Source organism: Marmota flaviventris, chromosome 13 (assembly GCF_047511675.1).
Source record: "Marmota flaviventris isolate mMarFla1 chromosome 13, mMarFla1.hap1, whole genome shotgun sequence".
Lineage (NCBI taxonomy): Eukaryota > Metazoa > Chordata > Mammalia > Rodentia > Sciuridae > Marmota > Marmota flaviventris.
This window is the reverse complement of record NC_092510.1, coordinates 41,895,005-41,918,570: the sequence shown is the minus strand read 5'-3', so window position 1 is coordinate 41,918,570 and position 23,566 is coordinate 41,895,005. Positions and strand designations below refer to the sequence as shown.

Here is a 23,566-nt window from a genome sequence, read left to right as displayed (position 1 = left end):
TCTCTAAAAATGAGCCTAAATAAGATTTTAGTCTGTTGAGAGTTATGAGCTTGTATAAAAACATTACTTGTGTCTCCCATGAACACAAGTAATGTTTCCATGAACACAAGCAATACACACCCAATAAAAATCTACTCCAAGAGAAATGATAATTCCCAGAATATCAAGTGAAAGCCAAAGCCATTATCACATAGCCTAAGTTTTTCTACTGAAGTCTTTTCTCTTTTGCGGTGTTATTAAAAGAGAAACAAAACAGCAGTTTTCTTTGACTTACTTAGGACTCCTAGACTTTGTTCTTTCTTTAACAACAGTGTCCTTAACTAATAGGGAGCTGCCTTTTTATATTTTATTTTGAGACAAGGTCTCCCTAAGTTGCTGAGGTTGGCTTTAAACTTGCCATCCTCCTACCTCAGACTCCCAAATTGCTGGGATTAGAGGGATGTGCCACTATGCCTGGGAAATAAATAAAAATTATCATTATGTTTTTAAATTATGTTCAATTTAGTGTTTCACTACTGCAGCTAAAAGCTTATCAAGTGATACAAATTCTTTTCATTTTTTTTTGTTTAAGTGTAATCTACACTGACATTTTCTAAATCTTAAAATGAAATGGCAAAAAACTAATATACTCTGGAGGTTGACTTAATAATATACTTAAATAAATATGAAGTTCTGCACATTGTAATATTTAAATAATGTTATATTTTAAAGAAAAATTTATAAAAATGAATATCCAAATTGATGTATTAAAATCAATAAAAGAATATTATATATGAGCATGATATATCAAAAAATAGAAAAGATTAACTGAAAATCTTTTTTGTCAGAACAAGATTTTGAAAACTATTTAAGGTGCTCTTAAATAGTTAAAAAAATGCAGATTGCCAATAAGAATGCTGTTGTTACTATTTTTACTATTAGTTTACAGACTGCTAATGTAACAGTGTTATTGCTATTTTATTATAAAACAGTAAAACACCTGTTGGATTTGTTTATCAAAAATATTTGTATATAAATTTAGTTATATAATGATTATGAATATCATATACTTATAAATCATGCATTAAGTAATTTGAATGAACAAATAGTGACAAAATGAAATGACTTGTAAAGGCTGAAAATCAAACTTCATAAAATCATAAAGGAAGAGAGGGAATGATAAATATTATTGACTCTAGGAGAAAAGAAAGGATGCCACTAGGTAATGGCACAGAGGGGACTTCAAATGTGTTAGTAATATTCTATTTATTATGCCAAATGTTAAAGTGTTAGTAATATTCTATTTATTATGCTAGATGTTAGATACACAGGTATTTGTTTTATTGTTTTTCTTCAGAACTTTCATTTATAATTACATTATGCATATTATCTTTAGTTTATGAAAATATTTCATAATTTAAAAGCTTTTAAAAAAGAAAATTAAACTGCAGCTAACATTATATTCATAAAGTAAACTGTTAAGCAGGCTTCTCTCTCCTCCACTAACTAAGATAGCTACCAATTAAGAAAACCAATATCAACACTTTCAGAACTAAAGAGAACAATTTGTTGCCTGAAAGCAATGTTTAATTAAAAAAAACAAAACTATGAGGTGGGTTTTGCTTTGTTTTGTTTTGTTGCAGTACTAAAAATTGAACTCAGAGGCACACTACTGCTGAGCTACATTATTTTCTTTAAATTTTAAGACAGGGTCTCAAGAAATTGCCCAGGCTGGCTTCAAACTTGCCATTCTCCTACCTCATGCCCCCAAATAGCTGGGATTATAGGCATGTGCTGCCATAACTGACTACGAAGTGGTTCTAAAAGAACAAATGAACCAGCATAAAGAGGCTTCCATGTGTCAAACTGTCACAGTTTGACTCAAAAGAATAAAAAGAGTTATATCTAATTAAATGATTTAGCTACGACAGTAACAAAGCTCATAAGTCCATACTGTTGTTCAAAGTAGAACAGAATTTAAAATTGTTTTATGATCAAAGTATTGTTTTGAGTTACCTTTAGCAGTTAATTTTAAGTATATTTTTATGACATGGAAGCCTTTTCTTTTGCAAATGCTATAGTTACTGCTATCATCTTCTACAAGATTTTTCTTAGAAGAAAAATATGCTTATTGAATGGTGACAGAAACACTGATGTATTAGAACAGTTTGTTAAAAATTCTGTAAAGCTTTATATATTTCACAACACCTCACTGCCACACCTTTACAAGTTAGCTGGTATTCAGCTGGTAGGCTCCATGGGCTAGGTTAGATGTATAAGACTGTTCCTTTCTTGTTTTTGTTAATGCAATACCAGCTGTTAAATGTTTTAAACATCACACATGGATAGACCATGGAATTTTCTTTCATAACTAAATGGGTATACACTAATACACAGCTTTGTGTATTAGATAACTTTTATTTGGTTATTATAAGACATTAATAATTAAGAGTATATAGGCTTTAGTGAAAAGCCTCTATATTGTTTCAGTGCACAGAGAGTTCCTGGCCATTAACTTGAATAAACTAAGACTCAATCCATATCTTGTATATTTCATCCCCATATAATTTAATCAGAGCTGCATTGTGCAATGGTCATAAAAATACAACTTGAAGATCTAAAAACTTGACCATCACGCTAAGGATAATGAGCTGCTCTAGCTTTTCGCCAATTTGGTATCTTCATCATCTGTTTGTAGAATTGTTCGTAGGCTTAGTCTTGGTTATCTAGCAGCTGAGCTTGAAGTGAAAACTACTAAAATGAAAAGACTCTGTTGAACACCTCTCTTAAAGAGAAAACTAAAAAAATTTTTCTAATTATTACTTCAGAATGCAAATGACTTTAATACTACTAAATTTCCGTCTCTCATGGACTAGACAGTACTGAGAAGTCCTGCTTGATATAATGAAGGTAATAACAATTAGGTAGCCAGGGGCTGGGGTTGTGGCTCAGTGGCAGAGCGCTTGCCTAGCATGTGTAAGGCAATGAGATCTATTCTCAGCACTGCATATATAAAGGTCCATTGACAACTAAAAAAAAATTTAAAAAATTAGCCAGATATAAGCATTACCTATCATTAACTAGGCATAGTACCCTCTAAACTGTAGAACAGTGTATACTCCTGTATGTATTATTAGCATCAAATTTTTTTATTTTTATTTATTTTTAAATATTTATTTTTTAGTTGTATACAATACCTTTATTTTGTTTATTTATTTTTATGTGGTGCTGAGGATTGAACCCAGGGCCTCGCACATGCTAGGCGAGCGCTCTACCACTGAGCCACAACCCCAGCCCCCAATTTATTTTATTAAGGGACACCACATAATAGCAATTATGATTAGGTTTTCACAAAACACACTCTTGAATAAGTAAAGAAAAAATTGCATTCTCTTTAATAAGACATTATTCTACATATCCATTCAGATATGAATTATTTTTCTTTTTTTTTAAACTTTGTTTATTCATTTTTATGTGGTGCTGAGGATCAAACCCAGTGCCTCACATGTGCGAGGCAAGCACTCTGCCACTAAGCCACAACCCCAGCCCCTGAATCATTTGTCTTATGGAAGAAAAATTAGGAAGCTGAAGATTGTCATGAAATTACATCAGAAGGAATGTAACTTTTCCTATGGTTGAGACTTTATAATTTATATAATAGCATGACTTATTGCTCAAGAAAACCTAATTCTAGTATTAATAATTTATCAATATGAAACAGTTATATTGACTATTGATTATGTGTTATTGAACAGGATTGCTAAAGAATGTAGATAAGCAGTACATAATGTATGTGTAGCCAGGCCTGGGGGTACACACCTGTAATCCCAGTGACTCAGGAGGCTGAGGCAGGTTCAGGGACAGCCTTGTCTACTTAATGATACCCTGTCTCAAAATTTTAAAAAATATAAAAGGCTGGGGATATAACTCAGTAGTAGAGCACCCTTAGGGTTCACTCCTCAGTACTGCAAACACATGCGCGAGCACACACACACACAAATACAACATCAGGAAGGAGAAATTTTGGAAATAATAAATTCAGGTTTAAGAAAGTTCATGTTTGGGTATAATAAACTCCTAAATAACAACAAGTGGAGAAAAGCTTGTAATTTCATCTTTAAGAAAACAATTTGCTTAAGTAGTATTTCTTAAACAACTGACACTGTTAAGCCAGAAAGCTAAGAAGTTAGAATGCTTGAGAGTTGAACATAGCAGACACAAAACTATGAATTTCTGTTGAACTTTTAAAGAAAATATTGAGACTTTGTTAATAATTCTGTGGGAAATAATGAGAAAAACATTCCTATGATTACTTTTTAGTGCATTCTCATATGTACCACATTGGTGGGGAAATTTTTCACAATTCTTCTTTACTTGTGAGATATTGCAAATGGAGGCCAAATTAGATATATTTAAAATTCAAATTAGCTTATTTAAAAGTAAAGCTCCAGGAACAAAAAAAGAAGGAGGAGGAGGAGGAGGAGGAGGAGGAGGAGGAGGAGGAGGAGGAGGAGGAGGAGGAAGAGAAAAAGAAAAAAGTAAAGCACCAAGCTAAGTTTGTGGGTGGACCCTTCCTGATTCATAGCAACGGGAATGGCAGAGGAAGTTACATAAGAGAATGGTGGCTTACAGTGACCCTTTTCCTCAGATAACAGTGAACACATCCCTGAAAAAAATAAGTGGAAGGTTTTAACATTTTCTCACTATTATTTTTTGCTTTTGAAAATGGTAGAAATTCTGAGTCAAGAAATGGCTTTCCAATATGTATTAGAGACACACTAAATGAAGTAGTATAAAATTGTTCTTATTTCTTAGTTCTTCTTCCTATAATGAGACTTGGCCCTGAATTTTAATCTTTGACTTAGAATTGACTAATTTTATCATCTTGTACAATCTTTTCAAATCCCACTTTCTTAATTTCATAAATGGATAGGATAATATTTATTTCACAGAGGTGCTATGAAGATTAAAAGGGATAATGTGGGATAATTGGTCAGTGATTGATATTACCTTTCACCACCCCTTCTAACTTGCAGTACTCATGACAACACTTCTCTTGAGTAGGGTTTTGTTTTTGTTGCTTTTTTTTTTAAACATTTCATCCCAAAATGGAAAAACAAAAATAAATCAAACAGATAAAAAACTTGGGCTCAGGAAAGTTAAATCATACAACTAGTCAATGACAGATAATGGATCTGAGGCCTGTCGGACCCTAAAAATCTGCTTGTACTATTATGTTGTATCCCACTCTTCATTTAAAACATAAACAAAACAAAACAAAATCTTCATATGCATAGCATAATTTAGCAATAATACCAAAAGCAACGTATGCCAGGAGTCTGCTGCTAGAGGGAACTGACTCAAATTTCTGGCTTCCACTTTATCCTCTCTTAATGAACTTCTCTTCTCCTCTAAGGTTATGGCCTCTTTGCACTCAATGGTAGTGTTTTCCCAGCATGCTAGAGGCATAGGTTCTGTTCCCGAGCACTGAAAAACAAATTTCTTTTGTATTCAGATGTCAGCCCCAGAGAATCTGGAGGGAAAACAGAGGTTAGAGGTTCTATCGTAATTTCCTGGTGGCTTTGAACCAAGAATCTTTTTGTATTGCTGTTGACAACATTAAGCTTTCCTTTCATTATTTAAGTGTAACTGATGTGATTCTGCAATCTGTATATGGGGTAAAAATGGGAGTTCATAACCCGCTTGAATCAAAGTGTGAAATATGATTTATCAAGAACTATGTAATGTTTTGAACAACCAACAATAAAAAATTAAAAAAAAAGAAGTTAAGTTTTTGGTTTTAATATTTCTAAATATCCCTTCTACAAATTGGAATATAAAGAAGGGAAATTTTGGCACTCTTAATTTCCACATGTTTGCCAAAATCTCAAGTTGTTGAATAAACGAAACATTATTTTTGATTTTGGCAGTCACACTCACATAAAAAAAAGCCTCTTGATATCAGATTTACTGGCATAAATATTCCCAGATATATACTTTTTTTCCTTTTGTAATGCCATATTTCCCTATAATAATTTAATTCTTTGACAAAGCTGAACTTTTCACAATTGAAAATCATGCATCTTCCAAGAAGTTAGTTGCAAGCTGTTTCTATAACCGTTGATCAGAAGTGGCAGCTCCCATTTCTCATCTCTTTCCTGACTTTCAGCCTGGACTATTTCATCCCCTAAGTGAAAGTTTGCCTCAAAATTCTTTCCTCTATAAATGCAAAGGGGGAAAAAGTTACATTCTGGCTATGGATATTATAAGCCAAACAGTGATGACAAAGAGATAAACATTTAGGTTGCTGAGAAATTCTATAAAGACTAATCTTTTTAGGTAATTTATTAATAATTTTACAGATAATCCAGAAGAAAGCAAAATGGAATTATAAGTTAATAGCAATTGTTATCAACTTTTACTTCTATTAGCAATAATAATAACAACAAATCAACCTAATAATTACTTTTCCAAAATAAACAACAGTTCTTCCATGGCTTCTAAGATCTTTCTTTGCAAAACTTGGATAAAATTCTCCCACAATTTGGGTTTCAGTCTTACCTTGTGATTTTGTTTTGATTTCTCCCCTGAACTGCTACAGTCTTTTCTCTACTGTTCAGAGAGCCTGCAAACTCTTTTTATTACCCAATGTTTGGCAGAGAACCAAATGGCCTTAGAAGGAACATCTGGGGGATGAGATTTTAGCCAGTCTTTAATCACATTTAGAGAGTCAATAAAGTTACAATACTGTCAGCATCTTAGATTCACTTCCCGGCTCCATCTGACTCAACACCCCATTTCTGAAAGCAGCCATCTTTATCTTGGGACATCTTTGTAGTCATCTTTAGTTGGGGCAAACTAAACTAGCTTGGAACACTGTAAGGATGGCCTTAGGCCTTAGCCTAAGCAACTCCAGTTTAAGACTCCATCTTAAAATAAACCTGTAGTTTCACCAGGCAAGCCATAGAGCCCTCTGATATATCAATCAGGCATAGCCTGATAAAAGCAAGTCACTTTCCACAACCATGACAAGAATCTGGGTGAAGTGACATGTCATTTTTCATAACCCTGATAAGAGCCAGAAGGGTATCAGGGCAGAAACCACCAGACCATATGTTCTCTTTCACATGTAAGATGTCACTAAGAAAACTGGTAACAGCTGATAGGGACCCAAAGGGCGAACAGAAGCTTCCAAATTTTGTATGAATAATTGAACAAGTGAACATTCAGCCAGCTGAAACTGATGTACACAAGCCTGGGAGCCTGATGAGGACCTGGACTGACATCCCAAACTCTTTTCATCTGCCTGATCCTCTGCGTCATCCTTACCACTCTCAAACTCTACAGCAGCCTCTTGACTCTGGTGAGAAAAGGACTTCTCCTTATGACCGTCTCCTCAGCCAGCCGTCAACTCACCACAGGAGAATCCTCTATTGGTTTCTGACCTGGTCGCTGTGGTCTGAGTGAGTGTGTATCTGCTGGACTTAAGATCTAGGACTTAAGACTTTAAATCTAGCACTTAAGCTTAGCATGCAGATGGAATGTCTGTAATTGGTCTGTCATGATTAAGTGTGTTTGCAGTGCTTAGAATTAACTTAGAATTGTTTGCTTTGAGTTTATTGTTTATTGCAATGCCCAGCATTAAGGATTGTCATTCCTTGATTAAGAACCTGTAGAATGAAATTGTATTAAGTGATTTGAGTAAATAAAACATTGAAAAGGGCAGAAGCACGTGGACATTCTTTATCTCGCCCCTCAACTGCAGATGTTGCACTTTTGCCCATCACGAGAAACACCAGCTGGGGCTTAGAAGCAATATCAAGGTACAGAAAGTCCCCAACTCTCCCCTTCCCTGGCAGCCGTTAACCTGGCACAGTGTCTGCTGCTACTCAACCAGAACATAGCTTGCAAAACCAGGTCACAAAACCCAGTTCTGAACTGCCCAAAATAAAATAGCTGTCTGTGACAGGAGTGCAGCCCCCAGAGCACAGCCCACAAGACCTCTGGAGAGAAGGTCTTGATTGGGAAGTAGAAAGGGAGGGCATGAGTGAGATACAGTTTAAAGACTAAATTAGAGACCAGGAATTGCAAGGTGTACAGACAATATAAGGAGATAAGACCAGCTGTCCACATCACAGGAGTGGGCCCTAAAGGAGATCCTTAGACCAACCCTCCCACCCTAATAAACTTCATCATCCTGAGGATGGAGATGCCAGCAAACAACAGACAACCCCAACTATTGGATGAGAAGGGAAGCTAGAAAGATACAAAAACAATCCTTGTATCTTTCGAGATTTTTTTTTCCTCTCTCTTCTCTTGCCCTCACATTCCCAACATTTGTAAAATCAAGTACTTTACATGGATTAAGGTACAGAGCACTGAAATGTCTGAATAGTATAGTATAGTGGTGTTGTATATTCTTTTACCTCCTATTTTTACATATTTTGCTTTTCTTAATATTTATATTTGCTTGTTTTGTACTCTAGTATCTTCCCACTTATTTGCCTCCCCCAGATCATTTTTTCTCTCCTGCTACTAACCAACTTCTTTAGATTCTTCTTTCATAATTTCTAAGATCTAATAACTCTATATCCTCACCTCCTAGCCCCTCAACATCTCATCCTACATCTCACCCCACATTCTTTGTCCACCATCAGAAACTGTAGTCCCTTTTGCAAACCTACTATTTATATTGTAGATAACAATTGAACTTACCATTTCTGTATTTTGTGACAAAACCATAAGCATCTTAATAACAGCTATTTGGTTTAAGGTTGTGTATTGTTTGTATTGGGATCTGTTCACACTGTTCTCCCTCTTTTTTCTTAAATTTTTTATTGTTGGTTGTTCAAAACATTACATAGTTCTTGACATATCATATTTCACACTTTGATTCAAGTGGGTTATGAACTCCCATTTTTACCCCATATACAGATTGCAGAATCACATCAGTTACACATCCATTGATTTACATATTGCCATACAAGTGTCTGTTGTGTTCTGCTGCCTTTCCTATCCTCTACTATCCCCCCTCCCCTCCCCCCCCTCTTCTCTCTCTACCCCCTCTACTGTCATTCATTTCTCCCCCTTGTATTATTTTCCCATTTCCCCTCACTTCCTCTTGTATGTACTTTTGTATAACTCTGAGGGTCTCCTTCCATTTCCATGCAATTGCCGTTCTCTCTCCCTTTCCCTCCCACCTCTCATCCCTGTTTAATGTTAATCTTCTTCTCCTGCTCTTCATCCCTACTCTGTTCTTAGTTACTCTCCTTATATCAAAGAAGACATTTGGCATTTGTTTTTTAGGGATTGGCTAGCTTCACTTAGCATAATCTGCTCTAATGCCATCCATTTCCCTGCAAATTCTATGATTTTGTCATTTTTTAATGCAGAGTAATACTCCATTGTGTATAAATGCCACATTTTTTTTATCCATTCATCTATTGAAGGGCATCTAGGTTGGTTCCACAGTCTTGCTATTGTGAATTGAGCTGCTATGAACATCGATGTAGCAGTGTCCCTGTAGCATGCTCTTTTTAGGTCTTTAGGGAATAGACCGAGAAGGGGAATAGCTGGGTCAAATGGTGGCTCCATTCCCAGCTTTCCAAGAAATCTCCATACTGCTTTCCAAATTGGCTGCACCAAAACAAATCTTTACTCCTCACACTTCAGATAGAGCCCTAATATCCAGAGTATACAAAGAACTCAAAAAATTAGACAATAAGATAACAAACAACCCAATCAACAAATGGGCCAAGGACCTGAACAGACACTTCTGAGAGGAGGACATACAGTCAATCAACAAGTACATGAAAAAATGCTCTCACCATCTCTAGCAGTCAGAGAAATGCAAATCAAAACCACCCTAAGATACCATCTCACTCCAGTAAGATTGGCAGCCATTATGAAGTCAAACAACAACAAGTGCTGGCGAGGATGTGGGGAAAAGGGTACACCTGTTCTCCCTCTTAAAGGAGAGATATTGGAAACCTGCAGGAACACTATAAGCCTATAGGGTAAAACTTTAATGCCTTGGATCCACAGTGCCAGAAGGGAAGATACACAAACAACATGAAAAAACAAGAGAAGAAAGTGCTCCCAACAAAGCAAGATATTACATTATTAGAATCCATGGCCAGCACAACAGAAGAAATGACAGAGAAGGAGTTGAGGATATATATAATTAAAATGTTCTATGAATTACAGGATGATATAAGAGAGCAAATCAGGCAGCAAAAGATCATTTTGATAAAGAGCTACATAAGCAAATATAGGAAACAATATATTTCTTCAATAATAAGAGTTTCTGAGGAAAAAAAAACAGAAATCCTTGAAATGAAAGAAATAATAAACCAAATTAAAAGCTCAATAGAAAGCATCACCAACAGATTAGATCACTTGGAAGACAGGACCTCAGACAATGAATACAAAATATACCATCTTGAAAAGAATGTTGACCACACGATGAAGGTGGTAAGAAACCATGAGCAGAACATTCAAGAATTATGGGATGATATAAAAAAAAAACCAAATTTAAGAGTTATTGGGATAGAGGAAGGCATAGAGTTCCAAACCAAGAAATGAACAATCCATTCAATTAAATATCAGAAAATTTTTCCAAATATGAAGAATTAATTGGAAAATCAAATACAAGAGGCTTAAAGGACACCAAATGCACAAAATCACAACAGATCCACACCAAGGCACATTATAATGAAAATGCCTAGCATACAGAATAAGGAGAGAATTTTAAAAGCTACAAGAGAAAGGAATCAGATTAATATAGGGGAAAACCAATAAGGATATCTGCAGATTTTTCAACCTATATCCTGAATGCTAGAAGATCCTGGAACAACATATACCAAACTCTGAAAGAAAATGGATGCCAACCAAGAATCTTATAGCCAGCAAAATTAAGGTTTAGATTTGATGATGAAATTAAAAACTTCAATGATAAACAAAAGTTAAAAAGATTTTACAACTAGAAAGCCTGCACTACAGAATATCATTGGCAAAATATTCCATGAGAAGGAAATGAAAAACAACAATGAAAATCAGCAAAGGGAGGTATTACACTAAAGGAAATACTAATCAAGTTAAATACCAAAAATAAACAAATATGGCTGGGAATACAAATCATGTCTCAATAATGATCCTGAATGTTAATGGCTTAAACTCACCAATCAAAAGACATAGACTGGAAGACTGGATCTAAAAAAAAAAAAAAAAAAGCCCCAACAATATTCTGCCTTCAAGAGACTCATCTCATAGGAAAAGACATCTACAGACTAAAGTTGAAAAGTTGGGGAAAAAACATACCATTTACATGGACTGCAGAAAGAAACAGGCATTTCCATCCTCATGTCAAATAAAGTAGACTTCAATCCAAAGTTAATAAAAAGGAATAAAGAAAGATACTTCATACTACTTAAGGGAACCACACATCAACAAGACATAACAATTATAAATATATATGCCCCAAACAATAGAGCATCTACATTCATCAAACAAACTCAAGTTTAAGAATCAAATAGACCACAACACAATAATTCTGGATGAGTTTAACACAACTATTTCACCACTGGATAGATCTTTCAAACAAAAGCTGAACAAAGAAACTATAGAACTCAATAATACCATCAATAACTTAGACTTAACTGACATATATAGAATATTTCATCCATCAATGTGTGCATACACATTCTTCTCAGCAACACATGGATCCTTCTCTAAAACAGACCATATATTATGCCACAAAATAATTCTTAGCAAATACAAGAAAGTAGAGATACTACCCTGCATTCTATCAGATCATAATGGAATGAAATTAGAAATCAATGATAAAATAAAAAATAAAAGCTCCTCCAATACCCAGAGAACAAATAATATGCTATTGAATGAACAATGGGTTGCAAAAGACATCGAAGAGGAGATTTAAAAATTCTTAGAGGTAAATGAGAGCACTGATACAACATATCAAAATTTCTGGAACACTATGACGACAATACTAAGAGGAAAGTTCATTGCATGGAATTCATTCCTTAAAAGAAGAAAAAGTCAACAAATGACCTATCATTACATATAAAACCCCTAGAAAAAGAAGAACAAATCAACACCAAAAGATGATTTCAGAGCTGAAATCGACGAAATTGAAACAAAAGAAACAATTGAAAAAAATTGACAAAACAAAAAGTTGATTCTTTGAAAAAATAAATAAAATTGATAAATCCTTAGCCATGCTAATGAAGAGAAGGAGAGAGAAAACTCAAATTACTAACATCTGTGATTAAAAGAAAATATCATGATGGACACTACAGAAATACAGAAGATAATTAGAAATTATTTTGAAAATTTGTACTCCAATAAAATAGAAAATATCAAAGGCATCGAGAAATTTCTAGAGTCACATGATTTCCCCAAATTGAATCAGGAAGATATACACAATTTAAACAGATCAATTTCAAGCAATGAAATAGCAGACGCCATCAGAAGCCTACCAACCAAGAAAAGCCAGGGACCAGATGGATACAAGACCTTCAAAGAAGAACTAATTCCAATATTCCTCAAATTATTTCAAATTATTATGAAATAAAAAAGAGGGAACACTTCCAAACTCCTTCTATGAGGCCTATATCACCCTGATTCCAAAACCAGACAAAGACACATCAAAGAAAGAACACTTCAGACCAATACTTCTAATGAACATAGATGCAAAAATTCTCAACAAAATTCTGGCAAATTGAATACAAAAACATATCAAAAGGATGGTGTGCCACAGTCAAGTGGGGTTCCTCCCAGGGATGCAAGGTTGATTCAACATACGGAAATCAATAAATGTAATTCATCACAACAATAGATTTAAAGATAAGAGTCACATGATCATCACAACAGTTGCAAAAAAAGGATTTGATAAAGTACAGTACCCCTTCGTGTGTAAAACACTAGAAAAACTAGGGATAACAGGAACATATCAACATTATAAAAGCTATCTATGCTAAGCCCTAGGCCAACATCATTTTAAAAAGAATTGAAAGCATTCCCTCTAAAAACTGGAACAAGACAGGGATACCTCTTTTACCACTTCTATTTAACATAGTTCTTGAAATTATAGACAGAGTAATTAGATGAAAGAAATTAAAGGGATATGGGTAGGAAAAGAAGAACTCAAATTATCAGTACTTGCCGACAATATGACTCTATACCTAGAAGATCCAAAAAATTCCACCAGAAAACTTCTAGAACTAATAAATGAATTCAGCAAAGTAGCAGGATACAAAATCAACACCCATAAATCAAAGGCATTTTTGTACATCAGTGACAAATTCTCTGAAGGAGAAACTAGGAAAACTACCCCATTTACAATAGCCTCAAAAAAAAAAAATACTCGGGAATCACCTTAATGAAATATGTGAAAGACCTCTACATTGAAAACTACAGAACGCTAAAGAAAGAACTTAAAGAAGTCCTTAGAAGATGGAAAGATCTCCTTTGTTCTTGGATAGGCAGAATTAATCTTGTCAAAATGCCCATGCTACCAGAAGCACTATATTGATGTAATGCAATTCCAATCAAAATCCCAATGACTTCCTCATAGAAATAGAAAAAAAGCAGTCATGAAGTTTATCTGGAAAAAATAAGAGACCCAGAATAGCTAAAACAATCCTTAGCAAGAAGAGTGAAGTAGATGGCATCACTGTATGAGACCTTATACTATACTACAGAGCAATAGTAACAAAAACAGCATAGTATTGGCACCAAAATAGACTTGTAGACCAGTAGTACAGAATACAAACCCACCTAAATACAAAAGTGAAAAAAAAAATTGGAGGATAGCTTCTTCAACAAATGGTGCTGGGAAAACTGGAAATCTTTATGCAACAAAATGAAATTAAACCCTTATCTCTCGCCATGCACAAAACTCAACTCAAAATGAATTAAGGACCTAGGAATTAAACCAGAGACCCCTGCGCTTCATAGAAGAAAAAGTAGGCCCAAATCTTCATCATGTCAGATAGGCCCTGATTTCCTTAATAAGACTCCTATCGCACAAGAAATAAAATCAAGAATTAATAAATGGGATGGAATCAAACTAAAAAGCTTCTTCTTAGCAAAATAAATAATCAGCGAGGTGAATAGAGAGCTTAACAAATGGGAGCAAATTTTTACCACATGCATATCAGCTAGATCACTAATCTTTAGAATATATAAGAACTCAAAAATCTTAATACCAAAAAAACAAATAACCCAATCAATAAATGGGCCAAGGAACTGAACAGACACTTCTCAGACGGTGATATACAATCAACAAATATGAAAAAATGTTCAACATCTCTAGTAATTAGAGAAATACAAATCAAAACTACTCTTAAGATTTCATCTCACTTCAGTCAGAATGGTAGTTATTAAGAATACAAACAACAATAAGTGTTGGCGAGGATGTGAGGAGAAAGGCACACTCATGCACTGCTGGTGGCTGCAAATTGGTGCAACCAATATGGAAAGCAGTATGGAGATTCCTTGGAAAACTGGGAATGGAACCCCCATTTGACTCAGCTATCCCTCTCCTCGGTCTATACTCAAAGGACTTAAAAACAGCATACTATAGGGACATAGCCACAACAATGTTTATGGCAGCACAATTCACAATAGCTAAATTGTGGAACGAACATAGATGCCCTTCAATAGATAAATGGATAAAGAAACTGGTATATATATATATATATATATATATATATATATATATATATATATATATATATCAGTGTGTATACACACACACACACACACACAATGGAATATTACTCAGCATTAAAAGAGAATAAAATCATGACGTTTGCCGGTAAATGGGTGGAGTTGGAGAATATTATGCTAAGTGAAGTTAGCCAATCCCAAAAAAACAAATGCTGAATGTTTTCTCTGATATATGGATACTGATTCTTAATGGGGATCAGGGGATAGAGAAAAGGGGAAGGAGGGGAAGGAAGGTGGCAGGGGGGTAGGAAGGATGATGGAATGAGATGGACATCATTGCCCCAAGTACATGTATGAAAACACAAATCATGTCACATGAAAATTTGTGTTCTATATGTGTGCTATGAATTGAAATGCATTCTGCTATCATATATAATGAATTAGAATAAATAAATAACTTTTTAAAAAATTATGTGGCTGTCTGTGGATTCTTGATCCACTGTGATGTGCTTTCTCAATGCCTTCATAAATTTCTCCAGGAAGGTTGCAGGGTTTCCCCTGAGGGCCTTAATGGATTTCAGTTATCTTAGAGTAACTAATAGGCTCCTGAGACCTTCAAGAACCAGAGCCTGAAAATGTTTCTTTTTCCAATCATCTGGTTCATCATTTGGATTCCATTTAGGATCATTCCTAAGAACTGCCTATGCCCCAGATGGATCATTAGATTTACTCCTAGTCTGTATTGTGGGGGCATGGCTGAGATGCAGATCATCTCCAAAATACTCAAATGACTTCTTTTCAGTAGAGGTCAAAGTTTGGTTAAGCAGTAACATAATATTCTTCCAGGTAAGATTGAACACCTGACATAAGTTTTGGAATACCTCAATGTATTTATCTGGATACTCTGAGAACATTCCTAAGTCCATCTTTATTTGCCTCAGGTCTTGAAGGGAAAAAGGGACATGGACCTTGGTTGGCCTCAATTCCCCTTCTGGCATTTCTGGAAGTGGCAGTATGTTTTGTTCTCCTCTGGAGTGGATGATGAGGGTCCTGAATAGGGAGGACATGAGGGATATTAGCAGGGCTTAGTAGGGGCTGGGAATATTTGGGATTTCTCTGATTTTTCTACCCTGGCAGGTGTATTCTTAGACTTCTCTTCCATCAAGGCAGCAACCATATCTGGGTCTAGCTTACACTGCTGACATAATTTGGAGTTCTCCTTCAGAGCAAAAAGAGCCTGAATTAGGGGACCTCAGACCATTTTCTTTCTTCTTACAAAGCAAACTAAGCAGCAAGATAGTATTAAAGTTTATACTTCCCTCTGGTGGCCATGATTCTCCATTGGAGAGTTTGTATTGAGGCCGTACCTGACAGTAAAAGAAAATCAGGTGCTTAATAAAATAAAAAAAAATTTTAAAAAAAGAAAATCAGGTGCTTTTTCGTGCATCTATGGATCAAACTTGACCCAGTGTTTTAGTAGGCAAGCTAGTGGTGAACTGCCGCAGTCTGGCTGGGCACAAAATCACGAGCCACTCACAGCCTTGTAAGGAAGCTCCAATCTAGATGAGAGAAATCAGAACTCAGGTGTCTGCACCAGAAGAATTGCCCACTCTCAGAGAGATGAACGAGCATCTTGGCGGTTGGCAATCCTGCCTGTTTCACTCTACATGACTTGCTGGATTTATTGTTGCCTTACCAGCTAAATTCCTCAGGTCTTTGGTTTTTGCATGACAAAGACCCTGGTGGAGCCAGACTTGGTGGAACTTACTGATCTCCCTTGGCCAGATATGATGGCTGATAATTAAATGTCAGTGTATGAATTCCTCTGCTTTCTATGCCCATAAAATTGGTGGGCCTAGTACGTATGAACTCTCTTTCTTTCAAGCAAGGTCTGAGGAGACTATGTAAAACCAGAGTCATCAAGGACAAAGGATCATTTTAAAGGAGTTTTTCATCTACAATCTGTATCCCAGGAGTCCTGGAAGGACAAAGAGGACAAGTTGTCTCAGAGGACCTTCTGTCTTCTTCTTGAAGAAATTTGAGGAAGAATTTAACAGACTCTGAGCCCAGTGGGATTGGAGATATTTGGACAGATTGAGTTTAGCTTCCTTTGAGGCAGGGATGTGTGAGAATGTGCCTCCCTAGATCCCTAAAGAACAAAAAGGGTTGGGTGCCTCTCCTTCCCTTATAGGCAAAAGAATTGGGGACGCACAGCGGGGCACAGAAACAACAGGGATGTCTTTGGCAAATCTGTAGCCCTTCAATATGTGAGAGAGGGAGCCCAAACCTGCCCCTAAAACCACTCTGCAGAGTATGTACCTCTTTTTGTGGATAGACTTTCAGCTATGAGGGAAGTACTCAGGAGGATTGAGTATGAGGGAGGAGGTGCAGGTGGCTCATTCGGAGGTGCCAGCCTAGCAGAATTTTTGCTCAGTACCATGGTTACCCACCACCATAGGATATCCCAAGGGACTGTGGGGAAGTGGTGACAGAGGAGGGGCCTTTGAGAGTCACCAAAAAGTAGCCTCAGTCAGAATCTCGCAGTTGCTTTTCAACTTCACCCAAATTCTCTCATCCAAAGGCAGGCCAGAATCAGGGGCTACTGTCTGCTTGCTTCAGGCATACCCCGAGCCAGGTTAGAAAAGTTGGAAATGACTTTGTAGTGCTCAATGTGCCTTACCCACATGACAGGTGATTGGGAACTATAGAAACTAAAGAAACCTATCACCTAAGACATGAGACTGGTAGGTGTGCAAATCACTTTTAAGTGACTGAGAGATGTCTAGTTTTTCTTCAAAGGATAGTGAAGGCAAAGAATGTAAGATGCAAATGACTTTCCTTGGTGGATGTTGGGGATCCTGGATGAGCCCTCAAGGTGTCACCAGCAGGAGTCAGGATCAGGTTACTGTTCCACAGAGTTAAAGAATGAATACTGTGAATGCCACCAAGGTATGCAAGTGAGCAGGAATTTTATTAAAAGGAAAACAAGAAAAAAGACTCAGAACTCCCAGCACAGTGTGCCTGGGAAGGGCAAGAAAGCTGTTTAAATCTTATACCATTCCCTCTTTTAAAAACATGTAAGGAGATATTGTAAGCTCCTCTTGATTGGTTTTTGATATTTCAAGTGTCCCATGGAGGGTGCAGGCTGGATTATGGATTGTGTAGTCACTTTCTGGGAGATGGAAACTTACACCCTTTGAGAAGCAGAAACTGTTTTATTTTCTATAAAAATGAAAACTTATTATTTTTACATATGTATATTTTATTTGTTCTTTTTAGATATGCATGACAGTAGAATATTTTTTGACATATTATACACACATGGAATATAACTTCTGTGGTTGTAGATGATGAGGCATTATATTGGTTGTATATAAAAATAGGAAAGTGATATCCAATTAATTCTACTGTTTTTCCTATTCCTATTCCCCCTCCCTTTTCTTCACTCCCCTTTGTCTAATCCAATGAGCTTCTATTAAGTTCCTTATTGTGTGTCAGCATCCGCATAACAGAGAGATCATTTGGCCTTTGTTTTTTGGGGGGTTGGCTTATTTAATTTAGCATGATAGTCTCAAATTCCATCCATTACCCGCAAATGCCATGATTTCATTCTTCTTTATGGCTGAGTAATATTCCACAGGAATTGTTTTATAACATGTCATCAGGACATGTTAAAATGGCTGTCTTGTGATTGTCCTTTTGTCAACCTTTATTGTCTCTTCCCTATTCTCCATGGCCTATCCTTTTCTATCTCATTAAGGTTGTTAAATCCAGGGGAAATAGAAAATGAGATAACGATAGGTGGCTGGCCAGGGGTTGGGAAAGAAAGGACTGTCATGGGTCTCCTTTGGAAAAAACAACTGGGAAAGTGAGGAACATTGAAATCTGTTACCAGTTTAAAGTTGTTTTCTTTTCTGTGTATTAATTCCCTTTTATCATTCCCCAACTGAGCAATCATTTGCGTATAAGCCATGGTGTTGTTTCTGTAAGGAATGAAGGAAGAAGGCTATGTCTACCTTTTGAATAGAGAGTTTAATCCCCAGCACCAGATTTTTTTTTTTTACAGAGTTAAAACAGTTAAAACTTTCAGAAGAGAATATAAAGGGTAAATCCTCCTGACCTTTCATTTGGTAATAGATTTTTAGATATGAGCAACAATAAACATAAGTTGAAAAATAGATAAGTTGGACTTTATTAAAATTAGAATAGTTGTCATTCAAGGACACTATCAAGAAAGTGAAAAAACAGCCCACAGAAGGTGACAAAATATTTGTAAATCATATATATATGATAAAGGTCTAGTATACACAATAAATAAGGATCTCTTAAAACTCAAAAACAAAAAGATATATAATTCAATTTAAAATGGATGATGGGGTTGAATAGAAGTTTCTCTAAAGGTATACAAGTGGCCAAGAAACACATGAAAAGATGTTTAATGTCATTAGTCACTGGGACAAAGCAAATCAAAACACAAGGATATACTACTTTGCAGCCACTAGGATGACCATAATTTTTTTAAAAAAAGAAAGAAAAGATTAAGTATTGTTAAGAATGTAGAGACTATGGAACCTTACATGTTCTGATGAAAATGTAAAATGATGGATGCACTGATGTTTCTCAAAAAAATCATACATAGAATTATTGTATGACTCAACAATTCAACCCCTAAATATATATCCAAAAAAATTGAAAATAGGTATTAAAATTTGGACCTGGGTCACAGTAGCACCATTTGTAATGGCCAAATGGTGAAATTTACCAAAAAGTCCATTAACTGATGAATGAATGAACAGAATTTGGTATGGCCATGTAATGGAATTTTATTTATCGAGTCATAAAAAAAAAACACAAAGTACTGATATTTGCTACAACATGGATAATATGAAAACATGCTGAGTGAAAGGAGCCAGAACCCCCCACCCCCAAAACAAAGTCATTTGTAAAATTTAATTTATATGCAGTATCTCGAATAGGTCAGTTTATAGGAACAGAAAGCAATTTAATGATTGCCAAGGGCTGGAGTGGAAAGAGAATGACTTGTTTATACATATGGAACTTCCTTTTGGGAGGATAAATATTATTTGGTATTTGAGAGGAAAAGGAACAGAGGGATAAAGGGAAGACATTCTTTGAATGTCTACCTTCCCCACAGAATATCATTAGTGCATTACAAAGCATCATGGCCCAATTCTAAAAATTTTTACTTTGCTCTTTTTAAAACTCTGCTTGCTTTAACTCTTCAGAAAAATAATTAGTAAAACCTTTGTTAGAGGTTTACACACTAGCATATAGTATGTAAAGGTAAAGGAGACAGCTTTGGAGAGGGTAACCTGCTGGTGCCCCTCATTCCCCTTATTCATGATCACTGGGCAGACTTCATCCTACTGAATTGTGGATTTGGGTTGAGAGAAGCACTGACCAGCAGACTACTTATCCAGGGAGGTTGTTAAGCTAATGTTTAATTTTCTTCCCAACCTCTTTGCTAGTTCCGCCTTTCTTCTGGCAAGAGATGTAGCCAGGAAGGAAAGCACTGCTTGTGTAATGAATGGTGTCAAGGTTTAGAACTGTGAAGTCTCTTGATAAGCCTGGAATTTGTTTTTGTGGAAATAACTGACAAAGGTCAAGTTCCCTCTCAGTTCTGCCTGGAGAGATAATCCTCTGTGTCTTACTGATTCAGAAATAGGATGCATTTGGTGCAAGATGCCTTATTTCTCCTACAGTTAGATCTCAGACAGCTTGGAACAGAATTTTCTCCATCTGATAAATTTGATTTGGCTTTTTGGTCCTCAAACTTTTCCTAGTACCAGAAACCTTTTCTCAGAAAAAAATCTTGACACTGTATTCATAGATGTCAATATTTAGATGGAGAGCTCCTGCAGCTGAAGAAGAGGTTGAAGGAATATCAGTGTTGCTTAAATTCACCTAGTCATGGGAGGCCTCAAGACTATAGGGTTCTTCAGAAGAGATTTGAAAAGCACCAATCTGCAGAAATGTCCTGCCATGTTTCATATCTGAGAAATGTGCATGTTCTAAGAGAGATGATAGCCTTCAATATTTTATCCCCAGAAAGTTATGACAGGTGTCTAACACAGACCAAGAGAGAATATGCAGGCTGGATGATACCAAATGGATTCCTCCTTGGAATGCGGCTGAACTGAGTATAATGAGATGTGAAAGTTCGTAGTCTGGCTTTGGGCACAGTTTTTGTACCAGCCTGCGGTTGTTCCTTTCATCCTGATCTGTTGCTGGGGAAGTTATGTTGAGCACCTTCATCTTCACAACAGGACACACCCTATACTTTCCCTACTTGATTTGTTTGCCCATTCCACCCTGCTCTTGATTGTTTGCTCATTCCATCCCCCATGCAGAGTAATTTCCAATTGCCCAAGCTCATGATCATATTCCATTTTGCCTTGTACACAAGGCTCTATTGTTTGACAGATTGACCTGTGAGTACCATTTTAATGTAAGTGATGTTTTATAGAGTCTGCAAATATTCTTATTTTCAATAACGACGTAAGTAGTCTTATCTTTGTGGTTTACAATGTCAGGGAGAGTGGTTTAGGCAGAAGCTATTTTTAAGCAGGTGCTAAGCTACTTCACAATCAGTAGTTTTAGTTCCAGTAATCCCAGGAGTGTGCCTCCCAAGGCTCATTATTTCCTCAATCTACTAAAAACAAAATAGGAGGCATTACTTTTTCTATAGCTGTTATAGTAAATTACTACAAACCTAGTGGGTAAAAAGAACATATATTTGTAATCCGAACATTCTAAAGGCCATAAGTCCCACACCAGGTTCATCAGACTCAGATCAAGCTATTGGCAGGGCTGCATTTCTTTCAAGGGTGTGCTGCTTCCTGTGGCCAAGAGTCTTAAAGAAGGAGCAGAGGGTGAGCCCAGGGGGCATAAGCTATAGGAAGGGACTATCTGGCAGCAGCTACAGGTACAATACAGGGAACATGCTAACCCACAGTGACCTGGTAAAAAGGAAGACCAGGGGAAAAAATGCTCTAACCTCACTCTTATCTGATATGCCCCAAGACTGACTGACCCTTCAACCTTCAGGATCCCTGGATGAGAAGACAGACATGTGAAGCAGACCTGCATTGTCCCCAGACATGCAGCCAAACCACAGAGCCACAGGTGTGTCATCTACCCTGACCCTTTGCATAACACAAGAAAGAAACAGATATTTATTCTAACAATCTGAGGTTATTGTTTATGCAGCACCACTCAGTACAAGTTCACTAAATCCCACCATTTTGCCCAAGAGCAGATTTTCCTGTTGGACAACCTAGAAAGTTTCTGTGGATATAGAACCGAGTTGAGGATGGTGGAGAGTAGGCCTGTAGGAACACACAGAACACAGTGCAAAGGCCAAGGATTTGTTGTTTAAGGATGCTGCTCTCAGCAGTCATGTTTCTCTGAGGGCTAGAAATCTAGATAGAATACAAGCTGGTGGCATAATCCCTGAGTCACTGGTGTCCTCCAAGGGTGACACTGCCTCCTGGAATAAATATCTGATATCTGATGGTGGCTTCTTCTTCTTCTTTTTTTTTTTTTTTTTGGTACTGGGGATTGAACTCAGGGTCACTCAACCACTGGGCCACATCCCCAGCCCTATTTTGTATTTTATTTAGAGACAGGGTCTTACTGAGTTGCTTAGTGCCTCACCATTGCTGAGGCTGGCTTAGAACTCATGATCCTCCTATATTAGCCTCCCGAGCTGCTGGGATTACAGGTGTGCACCACCACACCTGGCTCCTTTTTTTTCAATGTCCTCTGTGCCTAGCATCTGCTCATAGGAGATGTAATAAAGATGGAGGTGTTACAGACCAATGGAACAGAATAGAAAACACAGAGACAAACCCACACAGATATAGTCATCTGATCCTTGACAAAGGTGCCAAAAACATACATTGGATAAAAGACAATCTTTTTAACAAAAGGTGCTGGTAAAACTGGTTATCTATATGTAGAAGAATGACACTAAATCCTTATTTCTTATGTACAAAGTCATCTCAAAATAGATTGAAGACAGAAATTTGACCAGAAAATATGCAACTCCTAGGAGAAAAATAAAAGGGTCAACACTCAATATATAGGCACAGGCAACAACTTTCTCAACAGGACCCCTAAAGCTCAGGAAATAATGCTAAAAGTTAATAAAAGGGACAGCTTCAAGTTAAAAAGCTTCTGCACAGCAAAGAAAAAAATTAAGAATGTAAAGAGAGATCTATAGAATGGGAGAAAATCTTCTGACAGAGGATTAATATCCAGAATATAAAGAACTCAAAAAACTTAATACAACCCCACCCCCAATAACTCAATTAATAAATGGGCAAATGAACTAAACAGATACTTCTCAAAAGAAGAAATACAAATGGCCAACAAATATTTGAAAAGTGTTCAGCATCATTAGCAATTAGGAAAATGCAAATAAAAAATACACTAAGATTTCATCTCACTCCAGTCAGAATGGCAACCATCTAGAATACAAACAATAACAAATGCTGGAGTGGATGTAGAGAAAAAGGAACAGTCTTATACCTTTAATAGGATTGTAAATTAGTACAATCACTTTGGAAATGTATGTTCCTCAAAAGACTAGGCATGGAAACACCATATAACCCAGCTATACCACTCCTTGGTATTTATCCTAAAGAATTAAAGTCATCATACTACAGCAAAACAAGCACACCCATGTTTGTTGCAGTATAATTCACAATACCAAACTATGGAACCAGCCTAGGTGTCCATCAGTGAATGAATGCGTAAAGAAAATGTGGTATATGTACACAATAGAGTTTTATTCAGTCATAAAGAAAAATGAAATTATGTCATTTGCAGGAAAATGGATGGAACTTGAGAACATTATGTTAAGTAAAATAAG

The 23,566-nt window shown here is 36.3% G+C and overlaps 1 protein-coding gene across 9 annotated transcripts in view; it reads right to left on the bottom strand.

Moving 5' to 3' along the window:
• Il33 (interleukin 33) overlaps positions 1 to 23,566 on the bottom strand; it is a 201,441-nt gene that overhangs the window by 37,560 nt on the left and 140,315 nt on the right. For 2 of the 9 annotated variants that reach the window (XM_071600622.1, XM_071600630.1), the window contains exon 1: positions 6,541 to 6,617. The exons of 4 other annotated variants lie outside the window; for them this stretch is intronic. The gene's annotated coding sequence lies outside the window, so the exon portion shown is untranslated. Of the gene's footprint in view, positions 1 to 6,540; positions 6,618 to 23,566 lie in introns of those variants that run through there. 3 more of the 9 variants (XM_071600624.1, XM_071600629.1, XM_071600627.1) reach the window with 3 other exon arrangements.